Raw genomic sequence first — 27,414 nt, 5'->3', positions numbered from 1 at the left:
TGAGGAAAAATACTTGCTTGAAGCCAGCCCCCCAAGACTCAGGCATATCAGTGTCCCTTTTCTGTGTCCGTGCTGTGGAGATGAACGCTGCTTCACCCAAAGTTTGTTGAATGATTTTAAGTCCCAGTGGTGATGATGAAGGTGCAAATGACATCAATAGCTCCATCTCTCACGTGTATTTCTGGGGAGCCATACTTTGGAAGAAGCCTCTGGGATGAGAGGGACTTTGTCTGCTCAGAATTTCAACTTTCTTTTGCCATGTACCATGAGTGCACATGTTCAGCTACACACCTGCAAGTTCTTGTACATGTAGTGCTGTGGTGGAATACATGAAAAGAACATGGATGGGAGGAGATGTTTGAGAGCCCTGGAGTTTCAACCACCCTTTGTTAGGACACACACATACATTCAGACATAAGCCGAGTCTACCTTAGCGTTTTGCTCTTAAAAGAGCATTGGTTTGAGGCACATACTAGTCATACAGGTAAGGACAGTGAGAGAGAAGACTGGAAAAAGAGTCTGATATATGGAATGGGAATTTTTTTGTCATGCAGGCTTTGTCAAGTGCTTTTACTGCTCACACATTTGTGATGAAGGTCTGGGATGCTTTCCTCTAACAGAACATATTAATTTCAGAGCCTTTTTTGGGGAATGGAGAAAAGAAAAGGGAGATTTCTTTCTCTGCAACATTACCCTATATTAATTAAATTTTATTTTAATAATAGATTTTTGAAATAATAGCACTATGGAGACTGAGAAAGGAGTGGAATACTGGCTGTCCTTTTTCCTAAGTCTGGAGAAGGTATGGGTTTTAACTGTTTAAGTTTTCTTTGGAAATAGGTTAGTCAAGAACACATCTTGGTTTTAAGAATAGTTGCTCAATGAGAAAGAGCAGTATAAATGTTATCTTTATTCCAGGTGAGTAGAAAACCTCTGAAAAGCATTTCTGAAGAGTGTTAGCTTTGTGAGTTGATTGTTGGATGGTGTAAGAAATATGACTGTGATTGTGGTTTGCACACTGAGAGACTCTCCCCCACAACCCAAATGGCTTTCTTGTGTGTGGCATTTCAGAAACCCCTTTTTTTCTGCCTCCAGGCATGTGGAATGCCTGTGCAGAAAATATTTTTTTGTGCGGGGCTTGTCATGAGTTGGACACAACCTCTTTGGAATGCAATGTAGGAGTTTGAAAGGGAGGTTTTAAAAATTCAGAGCTGCCTGAGGACTGTGAGCATTACTAATGAAAATGTGTTTGAGTTTAATGTTGAAACTAAATGTCCCATAGAACAGAATGAAATTAACTTCTTTCCTCCCTAAAACTCATACTGAAGTTTCCATAGCCTTAAATCTGGCCCAGCTAACTTAGCCCCTGAGTCCAAAACTGCTCCCTATGCCTCTCATAAACATCCACACCCAGGCATCTCGTATTATCTTCCATTTCTTCAGTCCGCCAATTATTTGCCACACCCCGTTATTGTGGACTATCTTAAATTAGCTCCTCAGTGACTCAAACATCAAACTCAAACTGCTCAGGAACCAGGAATTCACCATGTAAAGAAGCTCCTAGGCCTTATTTGTTGCAATAGCAGTCATTTAGGACACTGCCATGAATCATGGCAAAGGCAGCAGTGGCACCACCTGGCAACAGGGCTTTGTCTCCCAAAGCAGAGGATGTTCTACTTATCCCCTACACTAGAGAAACATGGAGTGCTCTACAGGCGGTGGGATGCATCTTGTAGCAGTGTCCCTTTGAGTCATGAAGCCTGAGGAAGATGGCAACGATCCAGTACTCACTTTCTTTAATCAGGTGTGAGCACAGAGGTGTGACTGTGGATATGATCTCACTGCCCTGGTCCTTAGTGCAGAGGCTGAGAGCATAGGTCCTGTCTGCAGGAACAGTAATTAGTCAGAAGGCAGCCCAGCTACCAAGTACAATGCTCATTGTTTCTCTCCTTGACAGCTAGCTTAGGCTGGTTATTAACACACACAAAAAAAAGCTTTCACTTTGGAAGTAATTTTGTTCCCTCCATTCTCCACTGCTACATTTCCTTTGCAAAAACCGTGCTGAGTCACATTACACTGTGGCTAAGGTTGTGGGGCCTCTTTAAGATGCCACTTTGGCACACTGGTTCAGAAGTGTCTGACTGGACCAAGATCAGAAAAGCAAGCAGTGGAGGCGAGGCAGCCTCTCAGTTCCCATGGCATGGACAGCTGTACAGTGAGCTGGGAGAAAGCTTTGTGGGAGAGTGGATTTCTTAACTCTGCAGACCACAAAGAACTTTCACTGTCCATTTACTGTACTGTCCTTGTCATCCAAAGCTTTCAGTCATACAGTTTACTGACTAATTGTACCGAGCAACGTGTTTTTAATACAATGGGTATTTACAATCTGCAAAAGTTGTATATAAAGCCTTAAAAAATATGCTATGTCTGACTACTAAATAATATGTTTTTAAAGGAGGTTGTGTATATTTTTACATCCACTTTAGACTTACACACAGAGAGTATTTCCAATTGTTTACATATGTTAAAATCTCTTGCATTTAAATAGCTCATTATGCAAATATTTACAAAATACATGGATATTTATTTTTTACTGTACCTTCCATTCAATCACTGAACTAAGATTTAATGTCTAAACATTGTCTGCAGAGTTGTATGTGCAGTAATGTATTATGAGTAATTATGTACTATATACAGTTATACAACAAAAATTACAGATTCAAAAAAATATTAGCCTTGCAAAGGCAAGCACTCAAATTTATGGAGCATTAGAGGTAAAGTGCAATCCTAATTCAACTTCCTGTTATGCACATGTGCCTTATACCAGGGCCTTCACTAGCCATGCTCTGGTTGTCCCCAAGCTGCCTTCAGCTGCCATGGGTGCATGTGTCCCATGCTGTGTCACAGGCCAAGGCTCTAACCAAGGCTCCAGCCAAGCCTTGGGATGAGACCAAGGCAAATTTATAATGTTTCCCAGGCAAGGATTTTTCCTGGATTTGGTCACCTAAGCAACTGACCTGGCTCAGTGAGCCTGTTTCTGATTTTCGCACTCCAACAGCAAGAGCTTGCAGAAAGAGAACACCCTGCACTAATTCACCTCTCTGGCTGGAGCCATACACCAAGCAGGACTAATTTTGTATTTGAGACATTTGAAAGAGCACTGCGTTCTCATATAATCAAAGACAGCCTGAAGTAATTGTGTTGAAGCGTTTTCCTGACCAGAATATCTTCCACCAGGAAATGCTGCTTTGTCAGAATTCAAATACTTCATAGGAACATTTTGTGATGATATTTTTGACAGAAAAAAATGTGAGCAGTTTGAAGAAAGCTCTTCTCACTGCTGGTTGTTTCAATGTAGGCCTGATTTAATTTCTTTGGATTTCAGAGCATATATTATTTGTATTTACTATTAACAAGTTAAATCTTATCAAATCCCCTGCACAACATCCTTGGAACATTTCAATCCTGTTAATTCTGACATTGACCAATTTGATTACTAGAGGGCTTTAATAAGTTTGGGGTTTAACAGTTATGTGTTTATCTGCCCTTCTGCATGCACAAGGCTTTCCCGTGTTTTAAGAAAACAAGAAAATTACAGAAATGTAATTTCAACAGAATTTATAACTGCTATATGAGGATGACATCCAACCTAAAAAAAATCTCAAAAAACAAAACAAAACAAAAAAAAAACAACTGGGTAAAGTTTTTCCAAGTTATAAGCAGCCAAAAAATCCAAAAATTATTGAGTGATCTCAATAATAGATGGCAACTTTTGTTCCATCTATTACACTGCAAACAATTTGTCCTTGGAAGTTACTCTGAAAATAGTTACTGTGTTTCATTTTTTAAATAATGCAATTTATAGAGAATTTGTAGCATTAAGAGAAGATACTTGAGGCCAGATTTTTTTTTAGTGTTAGCTGAATCAGTGATGAATATGCTGTATACAATTGCCCACAGTAAAAATTTCCTAAAGCTAATTTAAAGCAATATGCATCCTGCATATTGATAGTGTCCTGATAAAAACCAGACTAAAGAGAAGTTATCTTAAACTGAAGACAAGTTAGACTACAGTAATTTATCTTTATTTGAATAAAGATTTCTCAGGACGATTAAATTAATCTGATCACAAATCTTTTATTTCCAGTTCACAAAAATGTTTTGTTGCTCACAAAACATTTTGTAACTTCTTATTTGTATTAATTGACATGTGTCTCACCAGATTCTGATTATGGAAAAAGGTAAAGTAAAACAGTGATGAAGGAGACTCATGTAGACAAGTATCAGAAAATTTTAAGAGTTTTATTAAAAAGAAATGCTTTCATAGCATTTCATACTAAATAAACAGTGTTTGTCTGGTGTCTGACATAACTGATCAGGATTCTTCAATTCGTTACTCACTTGCCTTCTTTGGAGATATTTGGAAATAGGAGTGCTCACAGCAGATGTGCTCACAAGTGTAAGCTGGGTAGTAAAAAAATCCAGCTCCATACAAAGCACTGCAGCAAGATCTTGTTTGTCTGTAGGCTTGACTGCTTTTTCTGTCGAGCATTAATTGGCTGGGTAAAAAGAAATCGCTCTGGTTTTCCACAGACCCTTAGCCTGAGGTGGCTACAACACCTTCCAAGCTTTTTTGCATTTAATTTTCTACTAGCCACTTGTTGGGGATCTTAATAGAGAAATCAGCTTCTGATCTTCCAGGGACCGGTATTTTTTAACAACTGTCCTATGGATGTATTGAGGGACAAGTAAGTCAAGAGGGATTATGAAGTGAATCTCAGTGTGTTTATGGAAGGGATTATAAACCAAATTTTTCTGCAGAGGCAGCCAGCTGTAGTTGGTGGCTCAGGAGTTTCTTTTGTTTGCTGAAGCAGACTTGTCCAACTCAAAAGGACCAAGGTCTTCAAAAAAGCTTCAGCTCCTTTATGGAGGTCACCAAAAGCTATCTGAGGCATAGGTTCCTGCAGCTAAAATCCAGGGCCAGAACCCAGACCAGCCAGGCTTCACTGAAAAGTCACAGGGGTCTTGTCTCTTCTGCTGGCTTGCTTCTCCCACCTCAGTCTCACAGAGTTGTCTTGGGAGAGCCAGGCAATGTACACATCACATTTTCACATCTGAAAAAATGAGTGGAATATTGCATAAACCACTCTGATGAAGGAAATGGTGCTTGATTAAAATATGGTAGGTGTGTCAATCATCACTGCAGTAAGGCTGCACCACAGAGTCCACTGCTTGGAAGGCACCAACCCAAGCAATTCTACGGTCTCAGCTTACTCTGCTCTAAACACTCTCATTCTGTTCTCTTCATCCTCTATTCAATCACTGGAGATATATTCCATCACACCAGCTCTGTTTCAGGTGGAATGCAGAATGCCTTTAAAAAGAAAGAGAAAAAGAAAGGCAAAAACCAGGACAAACCTATGCATTTCACATGTGACTTCCACCCACCTCCTGCCATATAGCTACAAAAATGTTGAGTTTATTTATATATAAATAAATACACTTTTTCATCACTGCAACCTGTAAATAGGAAATGAAGTCACAATCCTCGAAATTATAATGGCAGGCACACAGAGACACAGTTGCTGGCACGGAATTCAATTAACAGATAGCAATCACCCTTGGGTGACTGTGTGAGGTAGAAATATACAGGCATGCTAATAAGTAATATCTTAAAGCCAAGGCGTTTATCAGCCAGCAGCCAGACATGGGCATAAGTGTGGGCAGACAGCACTGCTCTGGGATATTTAATAAAACCTGCTCTCTTCACTTGAGGATTTGTGTTTAATCATTGGGTAACATTTTAGAAACATCTAGCCTGGGAAGTTTCTCAAATGGAACTGCTTAGGTCAGAAAACGTAGAGAGTTATTTACTGATACTAAAATAGCCAAAGGAACAGAGTGGATTTTAGGTAATATTAACAGAATGCTTTGTTGCCATCTTTTTGACCTTTTAAGTTTCTGGGGTATGCCTGCAATGTGAATCACAGTCTTATCTGGGGAAACATGCAGGAGGCGTTCATTAATACTGGGAAAGTGAATGATTGAACTGCTGTTTGAAATAATTTTTAACTCTTTTTTTGCTTGGTTGAAAGGCTAAAGCTAAAATAGTTTCCTTCTAGGCTCCTTGAACTTTAATTTGCATTGCATTTTGGCCTTTCAAAGGCTTCAGGAAGGCCAAGGTTTGTCATCTACTGAATAATGTTCAATTTAAACTTTCTCATCAGGGTTCTCTTTGTGCCACATCAGTAGGGTGAATTCACAGGGCTGTTTTGCATGGCTAAATACCAGTGCTTGGAGGAAAGGCAAATCCAGTAGCAAAGTCATGAGTTTCTTTAAAGGAAGGTAGTTCAGCTTTGGGGGGCACTTGTTAGGAGCTTCATAAAGAAGAAATATAAGGGATGGTGTTAGTACATTCTTGGGTAACTCCCCAGGGTTTAAGGATTCATAAAATGAAATGGTTTGGAGCAGGACACAGGAGGCTGGCCAGCCTGGTGATGAGACACTCAGGAAGCAGTGTGTGTCTGCCATTATCAAGGAGGGCTGGAGGTGATGCCTTGGGAAGGCTGACCTGAAACAGAGACTGGACAGAGCTAGAGAATAAAGCAGGTATTTATTGAAAGGCCTTTAGGATTCACCTTGGGCAGGACAAGAGCTGGCCAGGGCTACACCCAAGGTAGATTTAGAATGGTCAAAAAATGGCTGTCCAGTTATGAGATGTTACTTTTTATCAGTTTTTGTTCATCTGCATATTGGGGATTAATTGTCCGATTACAGCTTCAGTTTGTGAGGCCCCACCCCTCTTGTTTTCTCTCTTCAGTCCACTGTTGTTTGTGCCTTTGGGCCTGAAGTATGTGCTTGGTCTTCAGCAGTGGAAGGATTTGTTTTGTCTACCTACTCTGTGAAGAGAGCTTACCAGCACTTAATATGAGGCTCACATTAACTACATCTCTAGGCAGCACAGAATCTGAAAAACATGAAAGCTAAAACTTAAGGCATCAGAGGGTGTTGGCTGTGAAGCAGACAGTGTTGCTGGTACATGCTCTCACTGCTTTTGGTTTTGCCTCTGACCTGGGTATTCAGTCATACCTTTTGCGGTCATTGGCTCTGCCCTGACAACCAGGCTGGTGGCAGCAGAAAGTCTGTGGTGCCTTCACTCCTTCCCTGAGAGAGGGAACACTCCTCTGAGCTCACCGCCTGCATTGTCCCTCTTACTGGTGCTACTGCCTGCTTTCCTATCTTTGGAACATTTCTGATGCCCATGCAGACTCTGGTGGCCGCCAATAGCTGTGTAGCAGCTGAAGCAGTGGTGATTGTCCAATTTGCGGAGTCTTAGTCATTTTGCTGTGTCAGAGGAATGACCAATAGGTGGGCTGAAACAAATGTTAAAGATGGGCAGTGACATGCAGCAAGCACCCTCTAACAGGTGCTGTCAGTACCTGTTCCCTCTTCCCCTGGGGGTTCACGTGGCTTACAAATCAGTGGCCAGAGCCTCTGCCAGCCATTTTCCACACTGCTGGCATGCAGCCCAGCCTGGGCTCTGCTCAGGAAGCTGAAAAGTGGCTCTGAATAGCTGCTGTGAAGCTGTCCCTGTGCTGCTCCTGTCACAAAGAGTTTTCAGTGCCCATGTCACTAATGGATGGGTTTCTCCTACACAGAGTGCCAAACAATGCAGTGATACATTCAGGTTTTATTAGTGTGAGTTTAGCGTGGCCGCATGATTCAAAATGGGAACAGCGCAAGAGAACTGCACTGTTCATCCCAAACGCGAGACCATAAATCCTGTGAGCCACGCAGCACCGTCGAACGATGTGTTTTCACCACTTATTTAGCAGGAAAGCTATTTGTAGTTCCTCTGTATGTAAACCCAAGCTGTCTTAATATTGCAAGCCCAAACTGTGTTGGAGGAGGTAATAGCAACAAAAAAATAGCAACCAGTACATTTCAGAAAACTCAGGCGTAACTCTGCATTGCCAGGGCTCAGCCCCCGCCGCCAAGTGAGAGGCGAACAAGTGCTGTGGATGGGAGCTCTGCTGAGGGGACTCAGCCCTTGCCCATCTCTGGGCTGTGACTGTGGGGTGCTGTGTTCGCTTCAGGGCTGGGCATGGATCTGCTTTGCTGAGGAGAGTGCATGTGTATGGGACATGGGGAGACTTTGTGCTGCTGCTCGCTTGGTTTGCTTTCACAGACAGCAGCTGCTCAGCGGGGTGTGTGAGGTATGCCCAGTGCAGGTACACTAATGGCCAGAGTGTGGGTAAGATGGTCAAGAATTAAAGACAATTGTAGTTTACTGCCATGAGGACACATCACCTGCCTAACATAAATGGGGCTTTTAGGCATCAGGAAGCAGTACCAGCTATATGCTGACTTGGTGTTATGTGTTCCTTGGGAGACCGTCCTTGAGGGAGTCAGCCTGGGCTCACGACTGGAGCAAGCAGTGGCTTGGGAGGAGCTAGGCTGAAAGTGATGCCCTTCAAGTAGGCACTGTGTGACTGTGAGAGAGATGAAGCTGACTTTTGTGTGCTTCTGCATTCAACCTAGTGACCCAGAAATAAAGGGCTACAGAAGCTATTACCGGCCTTTTCCCTTACTGCCTCTTGCAAAACTCCTGTCACCCTCCTTCCATCAGCCTTCACCTGGCCTGGAAGCTGGGCAGTGGGAGCCCCCATCGCCTGTGGCCTAAGCACTGTTTCTTTGATGCTGCGCAGCACTCATTGAGGGAAACGTTCACGTGAAAATTCATGCACATTTTGGATGCATTATTAGTTGACTCAGATGCGATGGCTCAGGGAAATTACTGAGCAAGTAAGTTCTTGTTACTTTTGAGGAAATACTGCCTGAACTTGTGGAGACACCTCCCCATCTCTCCTCCCCGTTTCTCTCCTGCATCCGAACCCTTTCCAGTATGGCCATTAAAACAATTCACCCTGGGCTGAGAGAGGAATCTGATTTCCTAAAGCTTACCTCTGAAGCAAGGTCTGTACACTCTTCCAGCTCCTTTGTTCACTATTGGTATTAGCACTGGAAATGCTGACAGCAGCTGCTAAAGGTTAAATGTGTTTGTAGAAAATCAGTAGTGTGGTGCCCAATTCTCCCTTTCCCCTCAACTTCTCAGGGGGAAAATGGCCCCTGGTTACATGAAGTATATAAGTTCACATTTCTCCATCTCAGAACACATGCATTTATGCAAGAGGCTTAAAGGATATCTTTTATGATCCTGGTACAGTGACTCTTCTCTTAATTCAGTGCTTAGAAGAGTGACAGAGTCTTCTGGAAGTGTTGGTTATTATGCAGGGCATGTGTTTTAAAACGTTAAGTACCTTGATTGTCTCCCACATAGCTAGTGCTGTCAGCAGTTTGCACAGTGCTTTTATTTGCCTTTTTCCTCCCTGAGACACCTGTGTTAAGTTCAGAACTGATTCTGCTTCTGAAGCAATTTATTAAACATCTTCAGTGCAGTGCTTCTGTGAATAGGTCAGTTTGTTCTTTCTGCCTAGAGATGCAAAACTCCCAGCTTCGGTTGGTAAATGCAAGTATTAGGTGAATTTCTTGCTGTTTAACATAAGCTTTCCTTGAATCTTCTCTCTCTAGTGGTCCCTTCCTTTAACACAGGAATTTACTATTCATGAAATGTGGGGACATGCTAGTGTACCAGTCTAGGGCAGGTGCAGTAGGGTGGCCTGGCATGCACACACTCTGCTCTTCACCCTCTTCTGGAGGACACGTTTTCCAGATGATTGAAAACATCTGTTTCTTTCTCTGACGTTCCTTTATCTTGCTTGCAAGGTGCCAGTGTGGTGGTGGTGGGCTGGCACACATTCATGGCATGAGGTTCCTGGAGCACAAGCAGCCTGAAGCTGGTCCCTGAAGCAGCTCATGAACAGGCTGCTGGATACATGTGAGGGCCTCTGGCTTTTGGCTCTCTCTGAGATGGCCTCCCTGGAGATTAAAAACAGGACTCTGGAAAGGAGTCCTGCCCCAAAACCCCAGTTTGTAATGTTTTTTCCTCATCTTGCTGCTTGAAGAGAAGTCTTCAGGGAGGTGTTATCTATAAATCCTCACAGCATGAGGTCTCTCTGTATCCTTATTTGTAGGTGGGCTTTTTTTTTTTTTTTTTTTTCCTTTGCTTTTAATCTGGCTATTTCTGATAAGTAAATTGATCTGGATCACATCTGCACATACTAGACACAACAGGTTTAATATTAAAATACAAATTTTAGGTGTGATGAACTGGATGCAAATTAAAATTTTCTTTGCAAGGTATCTGCGTAATCTTTTTTTCTCCTCTTTTTTTTCCCATCACCCATCATTCTAATCATTGTTCTGGGATCACTTTTATTTTGTCATTCCAGCTAAGAATATGGCTCATGGTGTTTGGGTAGCCTAACAGCAGCTTATTTTGCTTCTGGAGGGAGCACATATGCTGAAATAAAAAATGCTAGGTGTTCCTAAAGTTACCCCTAGGGTCTTGGTCAATCTTTAATCAGTAGACCTGAGACAGCAGATCCTGAAGTAAGAGGGACCATTTCTATTGGAATATTAAATGTACTAATTAATCTGCCATCCCAAGACAAGTATGGACATACAAAGTCGATATTTCCCCTGAACAGTGAATATTTTGGTAAAATTCTTATATTACTTATCACAGAAGTTACAGCTTTTTGGCAAGATTTTAATTTAATGTGATTTAATATGATTTCCTGGACTGTATTTTGCATACAGTGTGGTTTCTTTCAAAGTCTGGGATGTTTTGTGGGGAGGGGGTTCTTTGATTTTTTCTTATTTCCTTTTTAATTTTTTTTGTTAGACAAAATCAGACTTGGAATTTAAAAAGCAATACGGATTATGAAAAGTACCTGGAGAACATAAATCAGTGGGAACTTGAGATGCAGCAGACTCTCAGACCTAGTGATAGAGTAGTATTTTTCTACTTTCTTTTATCATAGAAAGGGTCTGTAGAAGTACGTACTTGAATCCCTAAAAATGTCCAGCTCTCAAGGATGCTGACTAACTCGGTATTCTTAGTTTTGATTTTAATGAAATATTTTCAGCATGTTGTTCATTTCCAAACAAACCAAATCCAAAAAATCTTGAACTGTAAGTGATGCTTCACATTTCCTGTTGGAAAAGATTTCAGAAGCTCATAAAATGTCTCCAGCCCTTACAATATATCAAGTCATATTAATTTATGGTAGTCAATGAACAGTCACATACGGTGGAGGAGAGAGATGGAGAGCCTATAATATTCACTTTTTTTTCAGAACTGTATATCAGAGGGCTTTTTTTTTTTTTTTTTTTTCTCCTTTATACTCGATGCAGGCACAGCATCTCTTCTTCCTTGCTTCGGGAAAAAAAGGAAAAAAATGAAAGAAGGGGAAAAAAATCTACATATTTGTATTATATTATGTTCTCTAAGTAGCAAATTCCCTCTGCCAGCTATCTGTGGGTGTGCAGCCCTTCCTCAGGAACATGCTGTATCTTCTGAGTTCCTGTGTTTGTGATATCACAGAGCTTTTGCTCTGAGGAGCCATGAATGGGGCCATTATGAGGGGCCGACAGATAATTAAGATTCTGAGAGGGGTAGGCTGCTAAAAGAGTGTTTAGTGAGGAAATTACAAGGCCAATAAAAAAATGTCTTTGTGAGTTCTGATTGTATTCTTTTCTTCAGTGGGTCTAATTTTTCAAGGTCTGGCTGGATCATGATGAGGTTTTCTTTCATCGTTTTTTTTCCTCTCTACAACGGAGCTGAGGCTGGAATGTAAGTCCAAGTTAATGAAGCAGCCTCAAAGTTGAGGAGGAAGAGAATAAACTACAGCTCTGAGGCACAGACCATTGGAGATTCCTCTTTCAAATCCTGCCTTTGCCACTCACTGGAGTTATTTGATTTGGGAACAAGATAAGAATTCACAATATCTGATTTGTAGAAATAACCTGGAGGAAGAAAAAACATTCAGAAATACTAATTTCAGATATAATTTTCATGTCTCAGCTTCCTAAAAGCCTTTCTCATCTCTAATAGCATTAAGCAAATACAAAATACAGATTTTGGGGAAGTTGTGCACCGACTGACAAGTGCATCTCCAAATAGCCCACAGTTCAGCACTTCTTTTTCTGTCAATACTCCATCACCAGGAAAGGTTTGGAGCATAATTCTCTCCCAGTAATCCATCTTCTCCCTTTCTCGCTCTCACTTTTTTTTTTTTTTTCCTAGTAAGAAATAGACCTGGAAATTCATTGCTGATTTCCCAGGAGTGTTATTCATGCCAGTTTATTTATGTATTTATTATTCAAGTGCAAACTATTGCAGTTCCTTGTGGTAAACTGCAAATAAAACTGATGGAGGCAGAGGGCTGGCTGTCACACCAGGTGCCGTGGAGACGAGTGCCGATGCTGTGGCTGCTACTGCCCCTAAGTGATGAGGGTGAGTGAGGACAATGCACCCTCCTTGGTGCTCAGGTCTGCCCAGGCCTTGCCTAGAGCTGGAAGAGAGCAATATGCCTTCACAAGGATTTAATTGTCTCCAGCAGGGCATTTAATACAACTATGTTTTAACATGTGAGCATCATATTTTATTGTGTTAAAGTGTTGGAATGGCAGCTAGAAGAAGTCTATATCAAGGCTGGTAGGAAAGGAGCAACTTCAACTTGCAAAAATAACAGATATCTCTAACGTAACACTTGTTTCTAGGCTTCCTTCTTCTTATTTCTGATTTTTCATGACCGTTTCTCGTCATTTATTCACATCCATGTACACAGTCCTTTGTTACTGTGTGAAAAACCTCCACAAAGGCGGTTCATTGATTACACAGAGGAAAAAAGTGAAACTCCTGTCAAATGCTTAAAGAAATCAAATTAAAAGTGTTGTCATTTTACTATGTTGACTTAAAATTATTCCCTTTCATAACAAAGGATAAAAATGCAAGTTTGAAATGGTTGTGTTTCTTTGTCTGGTATCTTGATTTCCATGCAGATATGCTGATTTACACTAGCAGAAGTCTTAATTGCTTATTCAAATGCCATCTTCCTGTGCCATCTTGGTAGAGACATAATGTTCCTGTATTTTTCATGTGACCTTGTCTCATCTGCAAAGCTCAAATTTCATTGCCAGTCTGGAAATGTTACTGGTAAGAAATGTTTGAGCCTTAAATGGATTCTTAAATTTGAATAGGACCCATTTTTTTATGTGTTGAAAACCAGGCGTAGGTCCAAATACCTCAGAAACTTGAGAAGATTTGAACTTGGATCTAGCCTGAATTGTGCAACTTAAATCTTTTTCAAGTACATAAATAATTCTGTATGCAAAGAGTGTAAATCCACATGTATGTGTGTGTCTGTACACAAAGAGACACAACATATGCGTATTGATACATAACCACACAAATGACATGTCTTGCTTCAGTCTGATACTTGGAAATGATAAGTGACTTATATATCTTTCATCAGAATTCCATCAGTGTTTACTCTACTTCCTGAAGAAGAATTCAAATTTTAAAGGTTTTTGAATTATTTCTTAAGTAGCTAAAGTAATTACTGATGGGAAAAAACTGAAACCAAACCAAAACAAAGGAATCAATTTCAGGATTTTTAAAAAATTTCTCTCATTTGCCATGAACTAAATTTTAGACACAAATATAGGTAAGTTACTTTAAAATCTTAGTTCCTTATCATTATTCTATACTGAAGTCAGTATAGATTTCAGTTTGAGTAGGACCGTGATAAGCAGAAAACCCTCTTTATGTGGCTAATACAAGGTAAACAAATTTTGGAAGTGTGAAGTAGTGACTGGCAGGTGGAGGGAAAGGATGTTGTGAGGGATGGATGGCAAACCAGAGAATCAAAATGTGGAAATGAAGTAGACATAGAAACATTCTGGTTGTTTTGGAGAAAATCACTGTCTGATTCCTGGTTCTGCAGAAACAAAGACTGGGTGGCCTGGATTTGAATCCTTTTTTACCAGCAAATCCAGTCTTCAGGATAGTTTTCATAAGCTGTTCCAGCTTTGGCTCATGTCTGTTTTGAATAAGCAGTTGAGCAGTTTGGGTATTTTTCAGTTCCCTGTGGGCTGGCAGAGAAAAGATATGCAGCACAGAGGACTGAATGAGATGATTTGTTTAACTTTTGCTGGCTGCATGGACGCACCTCCCTGAGGGCAGCAGCCTTCACCCACCCTCAGGCCCAGTACTGACTGCTGTACCAGGTAGAAGCTGCTGCATTCGCAGACAGAAAATGTTGGGTGCTCAGTGCTTCAAACACCTATTTACAGAAGTTTCACATAATTTAGGACCATAATAGAGCCGTCTGCTAAAAACTCGGGGTGCTCTCAACCTGGTGCTGGTTCCAGCTTGGCAGGAGTGGCTCCAATGGACACAGGAAAAACAGAGAAAGCAGCCAAGTGTTATATGCCTCCCCAAAGCCTTGTTCATAAGCTGGTGCTAAACCTCTGCTGTACTGCAGTCTCCTCCTATGAAAGTATCCAAATGGGTCATTAGCACACCAAACCACAGGAGCCAAATTTCCATCAGAAGGTTTGTGGCTGAAGCAGTTTTTTATGTGTGTGATTTTTTCCATATGGATGTGACTTTAGAGCAGGACACAAGCTGCTAAAAGGAAGAAAATCAAACTTTGGCTCAATTTTGTCTCACCTATGGACATATATAAGTTTAAAATAAAATTGACTGAGCTGTTGAGCAAGTACAAGGCTGGTGCTCCTCAGCTTTCAAAGACAGATATTTGGTTTATGCTAGCATTCCAAAGACCTGGAAAAGACTTCAGCCCTTCAGTGCAAAGTGCCCTGCAGATCCAAGGTATGAGACAGCTCCTGTCTCCAGGAATTTGCCTTCTCTGCTCATAACCTGCAAGGAGAGAGGATATCCTGCCTGAGGCATTGCAAGCGGCTAACTGGAAAGCTGAAAGCAGAACCCAGCTCTCCAGTGCCTTGCATGATGAGCTTCACTCTGGATTGGTTACTGTTTTCCCACAGCAGTGCTCTGCTGCACTAATTGGGATTAGGTCCCCATTGCACTTAATGCTTCCTGAGCACAGAGGAGGAAGCAAACTCTGTCATGAAAAGCTCGACAGTTGTAGCTGCTTAATTGATGGGGTTATTTTAAATCCAGTCAGTTAAATTGCTACGGTCACCCTTTATTATAGCCTAGGCAATTTTATTTCAAGTTAGCTTTAATCAATTAGGAATTGATTTTAGCTAAGTCAGTATAAGAACATCTGATCTGGTTTAACAAAATTGGTTTTAGAGAAGTGAAATGGGTGCAGATTCAGCATGAGCCCAAAGAAGGCTTGCTTTCTCTTTTTGCCTGCTAATGATCAGGTACAGGATATCCCAGTAAAACCCCAGATCCTGCACAGCCTCAGCAGATCCTATCCCAATCTTAAGCCCTGGCAAAATAAAACATAGAGAAAGGCAGGTAATGATGGTTGCCTGAGCGAAGGACTCTCTCCTCAGCAACTTGTGCACATATGCACAAGCACATCCTCGTCCTGAATGCACTGGTCAGTGGTGGAGCTTTGGGAACAAGCGAGATGCAAGTTTAGAACTTACTAACTCTGCCTGCCCAGACTGCAGCTCCCCAGGCTACTGAGGCAGCAGACCATCTTGGTTTTTCCACTATGTGCTTTTAATTCGTTTTCAGCCAGTTTAGTGTTTTGAAGAGATTTGCAAAGAGGGCTGAGCTGAAGGTATGGTAAGGAAAGTGGCTGGGAACACGTTGGGGTAGGAAGAGCTCTGCAGCAGCTCTGCTTCTTGGCAACATATTTTGAAAATGGAATCTCAGGAGAACTGAGAATTATCAATGGAGAATTGTGAGATGTGACAATTTCTAAAGATGTCTTGCTTTCGTGGCTATGAAACATTTGCAAGGTTTTATGACCCTTTTAATTTTTTTCTCCGAATGATTATTCTGATATTTTTCCATACTGTAAATTGATACTGTGTTTTAAAAACCTTATCTTGTTCTCTTTAATTTGCTGCTGTTTGTTTTATCATGATTGTTATGAGTTCTCATATAGGAACTCTTTATCACTGAATGTTGGAATCTTTCATTTCTGTTCTCATAAATGGTAAGAATAAAGCTACTGCAGTAAAGGGCCTACTATTTCTGGTACTATCAGAAGAAAAAAGCAATATTTCTGCCTAGGACTTGTTTACTTTGTGCCAGAGTAGTTCCCATGCTTGACTTCTTCTGTAGGTACAAGTAGTGTTAATGAGGTGTTAATGTGTATGTAGGCGTTGAATACATAGATTTGCCTTTGATCGGTCAGTGTTATTTCCCTTTTTTCTTCCCATTTTTTCTTTTTTTAGTTTTTTTTTTTCTAACCTTGAAAAGCTGTTTGCACTACGAATGCCTTTTGACTTAAGAGAAATTTCTGCAGGAGCTAAAAGAACTTCTGAAAACAATGTCTACTGAAACTCCCACTGACTGCAGTGGGGTCAGCACTGCTCCTTTGATTACAATTGTTTGAAGAGCAAAAAACATACTCCCAAGGATTTGCCTACATGCAGTGTTTGTACTGCTTTAAATATAGGCTTGAAACTAGTGTATTGAAAGCAATATATAAACCCTAGTACAATGCAGTTGTGCTATTATCAGGAAGTTACGCTGATCTTTCTTGATCCCACAAATGCAGAGCAGATCACAGTGTCTCCCTATCTGTATTAGTATAATAACTTAAATGTTGGCTATTTTTTAAGTGTACACCTAAGGAGCTAACTTGGCACAGAGACTAGGTGCATTAGTTTCCTGGTTTATAATTACTAACACACATGAAAAAAATGAAAGCAAGGCATTTAAAGTGAGAAAGCTCTAGAAAATAGAAAAATCATATTCTCATCTTATTGATGTGAGATTCTCATCTTATCCTGTTGCCTTTGTTATCTCTCTTATTCATTCCTGCTGACTTAAAGCAGCATCACCTCTTGTTTATCTGAGTTTCATGCAAAAAAACAATTGACTGGAGGATGTGTGTGTGTGTGTCTTTCCTAAAGAGAACATATACAAAGTGGAGTTGAAAAGGTGTCCAGGTCAATGCTCACATCTCCAGACTCTCTAGGCATCCACTTGGGACTCTGAGGCCTGGCACAATCATATATTCCAGTGGAAGACTGTGTAGGTGTCAGCATATGTCTCTCTTGGAGCATCCCATTTGCTGCAGTCATGCCTTACAGGCGGCCAGGAACAGACTCTGCTGTCCCAGGTGCTGCCCAGTGAAGCCAGCAGACAGGTCCTGCTCCCTGCACAGCAGCCTGAGCCGTGCTGTTGGCCTGGCCACACACAGCAGAAGGGAGACGTGGAGCTCACAGTGGGAGACAGCAGCGTGGTCGCAGCAGCCAGTGTGCTGGCACTGAAGCTGGTGGAGGGCAGAACATGGGAGATTTCCCGAGAAAAGAAGATGAGATGGAAACAGAGGGAAAATGAAGTGAGAAAGAGAAGCTGGGAAAGATGTATTCTCCAAGAAAACTGTGATGCAGGCTGGAGGAAGCAGCCCACTAGCACAAATTGACAACCCAGTCAAAACTGTATAAAAGGCTCCAGGAGCAGCTGGAGGCTCCCAGTGATGATGGCTCTGCAGCTATCCCTTCTGGCTCTCTACCTTTCCCTCCTGGCTGGGATCTCATTCTCAATTCAGTTTTCTCCCACAGGCCACATGGCAGGAAGGGGAATCAGGCTTGAAACATGGAGAATTGATTTAAATCAGCCAAGCTGGCCTCCTGTTCCAAATCCTACTTTAGAGGATGTCTGTCTCTCCCTTGTAACTAAAGAAAACCCTGGTTTGTTTATCCTTGCCAAACTTCAGTCAACCTTTGGAAGTGCTTCTCTTCCTCCTTTCTCCTAACTCCGAGAACGTGGTAGGAGGGTAGGAGAGGTGGCTCATTGCATAAAGCTTTGTCCAAGGGTGGTGGCAAAGATGTAAAGTAGCTGGGGGACTGGGTCCCAGCCCCCTGGGTCCAGAGGTTTCTGCCTCATCTGCCTGTAATGACTCCAGTTCTGACTATTTGTTTTTGTAAGAAAACATCAACTCCCAAAATAGGAGAGGGAAAGTGTAAACATACTAGCAAAGGAGAGGCGTAGCAAACTATGCACAGCTCTGTGTACAACTCTTATTTATATGGTTTGTTCCCTGAACCTAAGCAAGCCTGCCACAGCAGAGGTAAAGCATGTGGCCCTGGAAGCATTTGCTGTTTCTTACATAAGCAACAGCTTCTATTTCTTCCTCCCCCACCCCAGTTTATGTTTTGCTGTCCTAGTTGGAGTTTAATGTTCTTTGCAGTTTCCTCTATTTTTCTTTTTCAGTGTGTTTTGATTTCTTCATGTTGAAGTCTCTGCCACACAAGGTGCCAGCCCATTTAACAGCTGCTGGGAGACAAGAGCTCAGTGGATGCAGACAGCATGGCAGTGTGGGAGGCCAGACAAGACATCCTTTGGGCAGGCAAGCACCATGTGTCCTTGGCCTCTGTGACCATTTACCCCTTCAGCTGGGTTACCTAGCCCACATAATGGATAATGCTGATTTTTGGAATGAGAGCTTGGTGCTTTTGGATGTGAAAGCATGCTGTATATTTTCACACCTGCAAGCTCTTCAAGGAGAGATCTGAGATCTTTGCTTTTGTGCGCATACATTGAACTTTCTTTGACTGGCTTCAGACTAGGTTTTTTTAACTATGTATGGTGATTGCTTCCGATATGTGCTTATAGAAACTGGAGACATTTCCATTCCTAGTTTAGGGAAGACTTGACAGATATTTGATTTGAGTTGGTTTGTTATTCCTAGTTCTGGCTTATTGCAACCACAGTGCCTACTGCTGTATCTCTATTGATTGCAGACAGACATCCTGAGGGATAACTCTGTCTTCCTTTCATTTAAAAGGAGGAAAAAAGGCATGTCTCCAGCCTCAGTACTTGTGAAGACAGACACAAATACCTAATGCAGACTGTTTGATGAGACTGAAAGTGTGTCGCTGTGAGTTCTAAAATGTCATCATTTTTTCACCCTGACTTCTCTGTCACTCACTGAGGTACCCACAACACTAATGTGCAGAACTGTGCTGAAAAGGCTGCAGAAGAAGAGTACCTGCAATTTTTTGGGTTAAGCTACCAAGAGAGGGCTGAAGGGCACCCAATCTGAATTCAAAACTCTCCCAAGTCTAAAGCAAAATTGTGTCTAACATCCTCTACTCACACTCCCTTATTTCTGTCCAGCCAGGCAAATTCCATTTGATCCCTGGGTTTTCGTAGATTTGGGATATGTTCCTTGAGCCTTATCCAAGGAAGAAACAAGGAGATTTGGTTTATATTTGCATGTCTAGAGCATGAGAGTGCCTGGGAGTTTCTCTGGCAGCCCAGATGTTTTTTCCTAGCAGAAAAAGGCCCTGACCAGGTCTCATTGTCTCAGCAGTGCAGGGGCGAAGGACAAGTATGATTATCTGCTGGCAATAAAGATCTTGCTTCTGTCATTATAGAAACTTAATCAAAGCACCTGTTCCAGTCCTTCAGCATTGCATTCTCTTGCCTGACATACCTGGGCTGCTGCTATGATTTTTCTTTAAGACACTGGGGGGTTTGACTGGTCCGAAAATGAAGGAAGCTGGAACCGGTAAAATGGGTCAGAGTAAAATCCTGGAGCATGGGTAGCAGTGGCAGTGCAACTCCCATAGCAGGACACTCAGCACAGGGGAGTAGCCCAGGAACTTACCTCTGGCCTCTCTGTTGCATGTTGCCTGAGCATTTCTGGGAGTCTCTGATGTATTGCCCCATGCCTCCTCATTTAAAGCTAGCATGACCAAGTTCTCAAAATCATTGAAGATTCCCATAAATGCAGGACTCTGTCTCACAGTATGGGAAGACAGTCAGTCTTCAGGTTTTTTTACCTTTTTCCTACCACTCCTAGAAGTGAAAATGAGCTAGGAGAACGGGCAAATATCATACTCAAACCCCTAAAAATTTGCGGTTGCCTTGGTTCAAATCTTTTAAAGCAACATGCTTGCTCTATTTCATTTAATGAATTGCAACCATTGGCTTGTGGCTTGTGCTCCTGTGAAGCCACTTCTTCTTGCTCATTTAGTTTCCTTCCTCCCTCTAAGGCCTGGAATTTAGACCTTTCTCATCACACTACCTGTCTGTTGGAAGGAGATCTCTGATCATTCCTGCCAAATGAGAGAAAATCAAAGTCTGTGCTGAGCAGCAGTAAAAGAGCAATGTTGCTGCCTGGAATTGCATCAGGAGTTACTTCCTTATTAGACCGTGTAAGTGCTACAGCAGGGAAACAAGTAGCTGAGCCTGTTCAAAAGCCTATGAATTCTTTCTAGCATTAAGTTAATTAGTAAGAAATGAAACAAGAAGCTGGTGCATGAAAGAAAAGGATTAGGTATCTTGTATCTTAGTAGGTCAGTGGGATTGCCAGGAAAAGGGATCCAACTTGTCAGTGATAAGAAATAGATTTTTTTATCCTTGTTTCAATTTTGAGCAAAATTCACTGTATGTTTTACCTGCTGATGGACAGAGAACCTTCAGCTGCTGAGGCAAACGTGATAGGAGATTATCCAGGGAAATTTGTGTGACCAGTTAGTGCTCAAGCACACTCCTGTCTGAACCACTTCCTACCAGTTGAGAAGCACATCTAATTCCCTTCTGCTCTCACTTTAGCTGGCTGATTCAGTGAGTAGGATACTCAAAAATGAACACACTCACTCCTCCCCAGCACTTAGCAGCACCAGGAAAATACGGCAAACAGATGGGAGTCAATGTATCATCCAAATGAAATCCCACCCTTCATGAAATTGTGCCAGCTGAAGAGGAGACAGGATTCTTACTGGTGTCCTTTGCCATAGATGGCAAATGTGATTTTTTTGGCTCAAAGATAGCAGTGAGTGTTTTTCTTTTTTCTTCTTTGGGTGCTTGTCATCTTGGCTAGGTTGTCTTTGAAGCTTGGGACATGCAGAAGCATGAGACTTTCCAGAGGAAGCTCCAGATGCCCTTGGCAAATTTGTTTCTCCTAAATCCTACTTTCCTGCTGTGTCTGTGGCTGCGGCTGAAATTTTCACAGAAAAACTAGCAGGGTAGTTAAGAAAAATCCAAGAGGTTCTTGAGCTGTATTTTATGTGGATGTGTATTTCTGTCTGGAGTTGGGGTGGTGGTTTTTCCTTGCCTTGCTGACAGACTTCACGTTGTCATGAACAAAACTTTCTTTTAATGGGTATTGGGATCCCTTTTCCCTTCATTTGTTTCAATTGTGACATTTGGAAATATTGCTCAGGAGATCTCTCACCATCTGGGTCTCCAGCAGCCTCAACACCTGCACCACTGACGCACCTCTGTCTCTCTCAACAGTAAGCCCATCTTTTCCCCTGCAGCTGTCCCCTTCAGATTCTCTGCCTCAGTCTGTCAGCAGATTCACCATCAGAAACCAGCTTATGGATCCTGTCAGTCCTTTTTCCAGCCTATAAATGTGACAGGAGACTTCTCTATTTGCTCAGTTTCCATTACCTGCCATGAACTGGAGAATGGTCCTTCAGCGTTTGAGGAGGCACAGATTTACCTGGAAATATCCCCACCTGCTCGTAGGGAGCAAGAGATCACTTATCTTCAAAACTCACAAGACAAGGACTTCTTCAGTCTGAGTTTTGAAGGAGGCAGCTTAGGGCTGCCTCTTTCCCTTCTCAGCTACAGTGCAGCCTCACTATGTCCATACAAAAGGCTCTTTCCCTCAGCTCCAGGATCACCTCTCCTTTGCTGAGAGTCTCCATCAGCAGCAAACAGCCTGCTGAAGAGCCCTCTTCCTCCGCTTCATCCTCTGCAAGGTCAGGTGAGGGTGGCTAGGAGAAAGTTCTTCTGCCACCTCTGGAGCAGCACTGCTGATCTCTTCTCAGGGCTGATGGTGAAGCTGAGGTCACCCCACGAGGTACAACTGCACACTTGTGCACTACTGCTAGCCTGAACAGCCTTGCTGGCACCTTCACTCACCGTGGTAGCTTCCTGGTCTAGCTAAACTCTGAAGGGCTTCTTATCTGCTCCAAAATAAATCTGGGGACTGGCAGGAAGTCTTGACTAGCTATGCTCCTTGATCTGCACTCAGAGTCCCAAGCAGGGTAAGCATTACAGACTAAAAGAGGGTTGGTGGGTATGTGCAACTTCAAATTTTATACATATTCACAATTATATGTACATATTCACAATTATATGTACTATATTCACTATGTATATGTACTTAACATTTATATATGTTTATAGTTACATACCTATATAAAGTATTTGTGTATAGTTACAGAGAACTATGTGCATATCACTCAAAACCCATCCAAATTATAATACCACAGCAGAAAGCAGGATCAGTTTTACTGAGGTCAATGGAACAATGAATCAGATTAATGTGCCATTTTCGTTGGGTAAAGAAGGATATTTACATGAAGTACAGCCTTTCATAATGGTCAAGGGTGCCTTTAAATCTGTGAAACATTGTTGTTTAAATATATGTGTAAAATTTCCTTTTCCAGCTGGTAAGACAGTTGCTAGGGAGTTTACTAGCATGAGTGGTCTTTTCCAAATTAATTTTGCACTTTAATTAGAGTAAGTATTGTACTGCTAGAAGATAGAGAGAATATGGAAAGAGCATTAAGTTCATTGCAGTTCTAGGTTTCACAGGTAGATATCATCTATTGAAAGGTGGACATACTATGGGACTCCTCAGTACTACTAGCAATTCCATATAGCTAGTGATTTTATGTAAAATCATTGACCTTGATCTGAGGATAGACCTCTTTAACACAATCAATACAGGTGCAATCAGATAAGAACATTCTACTGTTTTATTAAAGTGCATCTAATTCAAAACTCAATAACTCTCACAAACCCTTAATCAGAGTAGACATCCTGGGAGGTATTTAGGTGAGTGATCTTATAACTCTTGCTCTCTCCTTGTTAGGATGACATTTTACAAATAGACATGTCTGTTTCCTCCTTACCCTGGCTGCCATAATTCTTTCACTATACAGTTGTGTTGATTATCATGCATTTATCAAGTATTTTTTGCCTTCATTTATTTAGTGAGACTGAGCCAAGTGACAGCTTCTCTTTACCCCATCCCCCTGCATCAGCTTGGCCAAGCACGCAAATGCAAATGTGGATTGGTTTGCTGGCATGCTGGGCCTGTGTTCTAGTCCTTGCCTTAGATGTGTGGCACTATGGGAGTGTAGGGTTAATGCATGCTCTCTAGCTCAGGGTGGCCGAGGATAATGAAAGAAAACTGTCCATGTGCAGCATTATGTGATAGTTTAAGCAGAATGAAAGCCAAAGGCAATGACTGTATTTTTAGAAATTATTTTAGATCAAAATGATGCATGCCGAATAAGACAAAATAACCACGTGGTAGAGATCTCTGAGAGCACTGCTTACAGTGAGGTAATTATTATTCTTTCCAGGTGATCCTCAGCATGTTCCCTGATAATGATAAACAAATTGTAATTTGGAGCAATTGAGCTGAAGGCAGATTTCTTTTTAGTCATTTAAGTTCATATATGGCAGACTGAGGGGATCAGGTCTTTAGTGCGAATGTGAGTGGCTGCACATGCTTAACTAGACCCCTGGTTCCCTGCATTACACAGAACAGCACTTAGCCTGTACTTAGAATAAAATGAGAAAAAAGATCAAATTGGTTTGTTACAATGTACAGCACAGAGAGGCTCAAGAGGCTGCAGCACTGCAACAGTCTCCTTAACATATGTGTCCAGTGAAAAGAGAAGATGTCTGGACTCCGGCTCCTCAGTCAGGAATCTTCCAGTTTGATTCTGATAGCTTTACTCCCTCAGAGTTGAACTTAGTTATTTGGAACTTCTATTACAGAAACTATATATTAGTTATTGGAATTAATTTTTATATTATGAAAAAAATTACTGTGCAGACATTTAGAGTTTTCCTCAGCCTTCTTGCTCACTATTTCTACCTCAATTATATTAAGACTTAAGTGATTTGTTATCTTGTTCAAGATAATGCCCACAAAAGACAAAACTACCAAGTTCAAATTTCCACATGCACAAACACACCAACATCTGTGCTTTCCGGGAGCAGAATTCTGTGTCTCCTGTTTGAAGTGGGCCAAAGTAATATCTCCTTTGGTAGAAACAGGATTTGAAAGGGGATGAATGGACTGAGCTATTTGGTTGTGTTCTGCTCAAGTTCTGCTGTCTGGGAAAAACTCAACTGTCATCTTTCTCTAGCAAAGAATGTAGCCTGGGTCATCTTCTGTTCTAAGGAGACAGATTGAGGGCAAGAGTGAACAACAGAGAGCCAGGCAACCCTCCTGACACTGGTTTGGTGATGCTACTGCAGCTGATGGCAGCAGAAGGAAAGAGTTTATCCTTCCTGCCCAGGCAACACAGTAGTCATTGCCATCATAGTTGTTCTGGCCTTCCCTTTTGTTCACACCAATAGCATGGATTTCCAGGGCTCTGGTGTAGGCAAAGCAGGACTCACAGTTACATTGCAGTTTCTGGCTGCCTGTTAACTGAGATAGCTTTCTGCTTGGCTTTTGCTTCATCCTTACAGTCCCTCCATTGTTCTCCATGTCCAGAAGTGTGCATGCTCCATGCAGGGATGATGACTCAGTGCTTCCTGAGGCACTGCAATACCTCTCAGATACAGCATGATGCTGTGTTGTCTTAGCTTGGGTCCCGAGGTCACTGAAGCATTAGCACTGCACAGTGCAAGACTAGTCACTTTGTCATTGGCATCATCTTCTCCAAAATGCTGAGGTGATTTAGCAAATTTCTCATGACAACTGGAATTACAGAACTGATGGAAGTGCTATGTATTTTTGTTGGGGTCTTTTTGTGTTTTGTTTGTTTGTTTGTTTATTTGTTTTAAATTACTGAGCTTTTGATTAGAGCTCCAATATCTCTTTAAAACATCTTCTGAAAGAAGATGTGCTGGACAGTGGAATGGTTAAATGCAAAGGCATGCTAAGTACCTTGGCCTTTGCCACAAAAAAGCATTGCTGATTCAAGACATTACATAAAAGCTTCTGCTGCACTGCAATTTCTCAGTAGTTATTCTAGCTAGCCTTTTCAGTCTCCTTCTGCAAGCCTAAATAATAACCTCTTTTTGTTTTTGTAATCAGAATTTATATCATATCATCTCTGAAAGGTATTTTTTGTGAGTTTCAACTTTGGTAAATGCACCCCCATCACCAGTGGAACAGAAACAAAATTAAAATTTATCTCTGCACACTTCTGTGTGCTGGGCCTGCAGTTCAAAAGCACGTTTATTTTGGAGAGCTTGGGGAGGAGGAGATGCTGGTGTATGGATGTACACAACATTTTAGAGGAAGAGTTAAAAAGGAAAATGCTATTTCTTAATGCTAAAGGGAAAAACAACAGTGAAAGACGCTGAAAAACTGTCCAGATGCTGCATTTATATCCACAATGATATGTAACTATTTGGTATTAATGAATTAAAGCCATAGGATATGAGTAAGTTTGTACTTTTTCTGATGTGTTGGGCTCTGAAGGATTCCCACCCCCAATGGAAAATAAGGATACAAGAGATCTAATTAAAAACGGGAGCTCAAGAAGCACAGGACTTTAAACTCTTCTTCTACTTAATGGAATTTGCTGTGGTGCTAACATAGTATTCTCCCCTGTCATTCTGACATGAAAAACATTAGTGAATATTTGATTTTATTGTGGAACAAATTATGGTAATAATGAGTCTTTGAGAAGAAGGAAAAAAAAGTGCTCAAAATGGTACAATCTCATTTAAAATGTGCTTGTGTAAAATAGAGCAGATACACAAAGTGTTGTCTGCTACTTCACCAAGAGACTGTTATGTTGTGAGCTGCATGCCCTTTCAGGGTAGTGCTCAACACATACCATTTGCCTGTCTCAATCCCACCCTTACTGCAAACTCCTTTATTTATGTCATTTGGGCATTGGGAGTGTATGAACTGTCAGGTTTCAGCTCCTACTTAGCAATCCAAAACTGCAAGGTCAGGTATCAATGGGCAGAAAATTCTCCCTCTCTTTCCAACTGATTGTCAGACATTACGGCATTAAAGACTGATCACTTCCAGTCAAAATGTGAACAGCCAAGCAACCATTTATGCTGGATTTGCTGCACTTATTAATTTAATTTGCACTTACTTTTATAAGAATGACTGAACTCCAGGCAAGAAAGTAAGGAAGACACACCAGAGATGAATGCACCTAGAAGGAATATTTTTTTAATTTTTTATTTTATTATCAATATGCCCATTGCTGAAGTGGGTGCTGTCAAGAGAGATGTCTCCTGCTACCTTTTGCTTTTATTGTTGCACTGATTTTAGCAAAGTTGATGAGAAAACAGCTTCAGCTTGCTTAAGGATGAGATGAAGAATGATTAACTTTCCAAGATCCAGTTCTGGCAAGGACACTCTCTATACCCTTGACCAAAAGTCTTTTGATCTCCCTTTAACTTTTTCCTTGGTAAAATGAAAATAAACCAATACTTGCAAGATTTATTGACAGGAATATGTCAATGAAGATATGAAGCGCTTTGGTGCATGCTGGAAAATTTTCAGTTATTCCAGTAGGTCAGGTCACATTGTCAATGAGGGAAGCTGTAATATAAGTTTTCTTGTCCGAATGAGACCAGTGGATTTCTTGGGACATTATCTGAGGAGCAAAAATGTGGTTGTCCCATCAGAGCTTCTCAGGAGAAATGGCTTCAAAGTTTCATGGGAAGTTTCTGTAGAGGAATGGACTGAATTTATATTCTTGATACGTTGCTTCTATCTTGGAACTCTCTTCAGCAGACCCTGCCATCTTTCCAAAATGTCCTGACCCTTTTAGATGTCTGTGAATATGACTTGAGGAAGGTGTGTGTGGCTGTGGCATAGGTGGGGGACAGCTACTTTTTGCCCCCATAAACTCTTCTTTGTCATAATTCCCTTATGATGGCTTTTATCAGAGGATATGTCCAGAAAACTCCAGGGTGAATCTGGCTCAGCCTTTGCAAATTTGTGTGTGCATTTTCAGCATTACTGATATTTTTCTTTTGCTGATTATGAATGAAGATTCCCAGGTTCCCTGAAGGTCATAGCTAAATAAAAAAAAAAAAAAATAAATAAAATTCCCTGGGTTTTTCATCAGCATGAGATGATAATTTTGTTTTTCTGTCTTTAAAATCAGAAGTATGTCCCTGTCTTCTATGGTTTGGGTCATATAGCTGAACATGCATGTAGATATTACAGCAGGGATAAAGTTTTCCTGCAGATGATTTTAAGGTGACTTTTATTTTGTTTTGTGAGCCACAGATTCTCAATGTCACTAACTTAATGACAAATGAATGCGATTGATGAATGTTAAATGAAAAATCTTTTTGTTATCGCTGAGTTGTCTTATTTTTATAAAAGCGCTTAAAAAAATAAAAATAAAGCA

The sequence above is a fragment of the Sylvia atricapilla genome, chromosome 3 (genome assembly GCF_009819655.1).
Source record: "Sylvia atricapilla isolate bSylAtr1 chromosome 3, bSylAtr1.pri, whole genome shotgun sequence".
NCBI classification, from domain to species: Eukaryota; Metazoa; Chordata; class Aves; order Passeriformes; family Sylviidae; genus Sylvia; species Sylvia atricapilla.
This window is presented reverse-complemented; position numbering follows the sequence as displayed.